This window comes from Tenrec ecaudatus, chromosome 1, assembly GCF_050624435.1.
Source record: "Tenrec ecaudatus isolate mTenEca1 chromosome 1, mTenEca1.hap1, whole genome shotgun sequence".
In the NCBI taxonomy this organism is placed as follows: Eukaryota; Metazoa; Chordata; class Mammalia; order Afrosoricida; family Tenrecidae; genus Tenrec; species Tenrec ecaudatus.
In genome coordinates, this window is record NC_134530.1 from 239,980,462 (window position 1) to 239,985,165 (window position 4,704).

The window sequence follows — 4,704 nt, forward strand, 5'->3', positions numbered from 1 at the left end:
TTGTATTCCTTCATTACCTTTGAGCGTGAGTGGAATTTTTGAACATGATTTAAGATCACTTCTGTAATTATAGTACATGGAAAAGGTGAAAAGATTTCCCAGATGTAATTAAAGTCCCTAGTCTTTAGGGTTTAATTTTATAAAAAGGGGGATTATCCTCATTGGCATCTGACCTAATCAGGTAATCACATCAAGAAAAAGTCTAAAAGTCAGAGACAGATGAAGGATCAGCAGCTGCTGCTATGTGGAGCAATATACTGCAATGTTGTGAACAGGGACAGCAGGTGGCCTCCGAATAGTGTCCTCCAGTCCTACAACCACAAAGTTCCCCCACCAATGAACTTTGCAGAAGACTCCAAGCGCCAGATGAAACTGCAGCTCTGGCTCACATCATGACTTACTCAAACCAACCAAATTCACTGCTATCACGTAAATTCTGACTCATGGTGACTCTATAAAAGGATTCTGTGACGACAAATTTGATGGCAACAGAGAGCCTCATCTAATCCACCACGTGGACGCTTTACTACCTTAACTAAAAATAAACAAAGAACTCATCACCAAGTCAATTCTGACTCACAGTAACCCGGAAAGACAGGGTAGAGCTTCCCCTGTGCGTTTCCAACACTGACTCTTCAGAAGAGCAGAAAGCCTCATGTTTCTCCCTCAGAGCAGCAGGGGGTTTCCAACTGCTGACCTTGTGGTTAGGAGCCCAATGAGTGAGCCACTATGCCACCAGGGTTCCTCACTACCTGGAGAGTAAATGCAGAATTAAATCAATAAAATCCATGCTGTGTTAAACCATTAACTTTAGAATAATTTGCTCTAGAGTAATAAAATACCAACACATTGACTCAAATTGTACCTCTTATGAGAATTGTTTCATCATTTACTGTTTTCCCTGAATGGAAGCAATCATTCTTTTTTTAAAAAAATCATTTTATCAGGGGCTCATACAGCTAACCACAATCCATCCATCCCTTGTGTCAAGAATATTTGTTTATTTGTTGCCATCATTATTATAAAAACATTTTCTTTCTACTTGAGTCCTTGGTATCAGCTCCTCATTTTTTCCCCTAGCTCCCTTCCCCACCCTCCCTCACAAACCCTTAACAATTTATAAATTATTATATATATATTTTTTCATGTCTTACACTGACCAATGTCTCCCTTTATCCACTTTTCTGTTGTCCGTCCCCCAGGGAGGGGGTTATATGTAGATCACTTTGATCCGTTTCCTCTTTCTCCCCCCACCTTTCCCTTACCCTCCTGTTATCATTACTCTCATCATTGATCCTGTGGAGTTTATCTGTCCTGGATTCCCTGTGTTTCCAGCTATTATCTGTACCCATGCACATCCTCTGGTGTAGTCGGATATGTAAGGTAGAATTGAGATCATGCTAGTGGGAGATGGGGGGAGGAGCAAGAATTAAAGAGCTAGAAGACAGTTGTATGTTTTATTGGTGCTACACTGCACCCTGACTGGCTTGTCTCCTCCCCATGACCCTTCAGTAAGAGGGTGTCCAGTTGCCTACAGATGGGCTTTGGGTCTCCACTCCACACTCTCCCTCATTCACAATGACATGATTTTTTTTTCCTTTGATGCCTGATACCTGAGAGTATCAACACCTCATGATCACACAGGCTGGTGTGCTTCTTCCATATGGGCTTTTATGCTTCTCAGTTAGATGGCCGCTTGTTTACCTTCAAGCCTTTAAGACCTCAGACATTATATCTTTTGACAGCCGAGCACCATCAGCCTTCTTTCAGCACATTTGCTTATGCACCCACTTTGTCTTCAGTGAACGTGTTGGGAAGGTGAGCATCATGGAATGCCAGGTTAATAGGATGAAATGTTTTGCATTGAGGGAGTACTTGAGTAGAGGCCCAATGTCCATCTGCTACCTTAATACTAAACCTATAAACATAGGTACATAGATCTATTTCCCCATCATATATATATTTACATATGTACATGCCTGTATTTAGACCTCTATAAATGCCCTTTACCTCCTAGTTCTTTCCTCTATTTTATTTTACTTTCCTCTTGTCTCACTATCATGTTCTACCTTTATTTGGGTTTCAGCAATTCCTCTAGGTTACATTGCCCTTGATCAAGCCTTACCGGGCCTCCTACATCCTCCTCACCATCGATTTTAAATCACTTGTTATTCCCTTGTCCCTGGGTTTGCTAGCACCCACTTCATTTCCCCTGTCTCCCCCTCTCCCATATCCCCCTGGATCCATAAGTCATCTTGTTTTATGCTCCAGATTGTTTCTCCCACCTATCTTATATAGATAGACCTGTAGAGATATTAATATGCACAAAAAGCAAGACAGAGGAAAACAAAGCAACAAAAGAAAACAAAACAAAAGCAAAAACCAAGGACAAAAACAGAAGAGCCTGTAAATAGTTCAAGGTCTGTTTGTTGCCCTTTAGGAGTGTTTCCCATTTGAGTCTGATGGGTGCCAGTCCCTGGCCCCAAAGTCTATATTTAGTATTATCTGGGAATTTCATTGCTCTGCTCTCCTTGCTGTTCTGTGGCATGCCCTTAGTGTTTCGAGTTGGTGTGGTGGGGTTAGATAGAGCACAGTTCCCACACTGTGTCTCCAGTAGTGCCTTTGGTCAGTGAGGGATGTCATGTCTCACAGTGGGGCCAGTCCAACGGTCCTCTCTGTGCATTGGCTGCTCTGAGGAGGAATATCATCCTCAGAGCTTGGTGGGCCAGGATGTGTTCCACTTTATCTTCCTCCCCCTTCATTTGCTCCTGTGCACTCTAATCAAACATGTCCCTCTCCCTGAGCTATAGCTTCAGTGCTGTCCTCTGAAGTGAATTCTTCTGGGGGAGGGGTGCTTTCCACATAGTTGGGATTGGGGCCAGCCCTTCAGACCTCTCTATTGGTTCCCTGCTTCATGCTGGTATGTTGCATTCATGTTTTGGAGCACCAGTTGGAAGTCTGGTCCCTCTTTCCCTGTGGAGCTATAAATAATACCCTGCCCTTGGGTGGGTTAGTTCCCTGTTCCCCTGCTACCCATGTCTTTTATAAAAATCTTTTTTCCTCCTCCTTTTTAGTTGGTTACCATTACATGAATCTGTAGTGCTCTATTTATGTTGTATTATAACAGGTTAGTTTATATTTATTTTATTCTTCTTCACTAGATTCTTAACTCTTATTCGACAAAGATGCTTTTTGACTCCTAGAGTCTTAGAACAATGCCCGACACATGGTAACTAAATTGACAGCTTACTAGCTGGCAAGGGATTAATTGATTTGGGTTCCTAGAGACCCCTGTGTGTCAGGGTAGAAAATCTTGTCCCATAGAATTTCGAATGACAGAGATTTGGGTATTTTGTGCTCAATAAATACTTAGTGAATTGAGTAAAATCAAAATGGTCATCCTATCTTTGGCAGCTTTTGAAGGATCTTTTAATAGCAGCTATAACAGATTTCTAAAAACTTGTAGTGGTTTCTTTAAAACACCACAACCAACAACAAAACCTAACTGTCTAGATTGATCTGAATATAATGCCTCAATGGAGCAAAGGTTGATTCTATCATTTCTAAATATCTAATGTCCCAAAGCATCAATTCCAACGAGTGTACATAAGATAACCAAAACCAGTCTTGTCAGCTAGGAGTATGAGCATCTGCACATGCAGTAGCAGTTGATAAAGACACTCCCCTTTTCTGAATGAGAGGTGGTGATAGGGACAGTGTCTGAGGAGACTTGAGGAGACTGCGAGTAGTTTGATTTAATCTGAACAACCGTAAGTTGCTTGCATCTAGCCTTTGGACTAGAAAATGAGACGTGCAAGCGCCAGCTGCCAAGAGCCATTCTCTGGGTCTGGAACTTGGTCAAGTGTTTTCAGACATCGTTCAACACCATTTTAGCTCTGTGGAGGCAGGTTAAGATGGAAACATGTTGAATGTCAAGTCAAATGAAGGCGAAAACTTGGAGAATAACAATAGTCCCAGGTACAGAGGGAAAGAAATTAGGGTATCATTGAGCTAAATGTAGAAGATAACGATTCAGATACTGTCTCCCCTTCCTTGCATCGGCCTAACTTTAAGAAGAAGACTGACTTCTGCATTATGAGCAAGGCTAGATGTTTTAGCAAATGATTCTAGCTACATTTGCATATTAAATTTGACAGTGTCTCTAGAAGCTCCAGAAGAGCCCCTCCCTGTACCCGCATGCCAAATACAGTGTTGGTAAATAATATACACTCAATAAATATTAGATGAGTCTCTGGTGTTGGTGAAATACATTCTTAAGCTGGAAATGATGGAAAAATCTTAACTAAAGGAAATCATGAAAATCTACAGCTGGTCAGTCTCTTCGCCCTCCCTTTATCCAAGATTAATTGTAGCACTTAACATTTGTAAAACATCTCTGACACATCGAAATGGTCAGGGGAATTTACAGTGAGAGCCCAATCCATTATTACTAATAAATTGCCTTGTGGTCCTAGCTACTCTCTGGGGATGAAGAGATGGGAGGGAAGAGAAGTTCACTTTCATTGTTTTTCTCAGTGTCTCCATTCGGGAAAACTCAGAGGTTTGTCAGTGGTTCATTCTAAGGTCTGGGCAAAGGTTCAAGTCCATTCCTAAGTTATCTAAACTGATTCATCCTCCCCCATTAAAAGCCAACAGTTTCGAAGGTTTGCAGCCGAACTCTGCCCTAACTTGACTTAGTGCTGA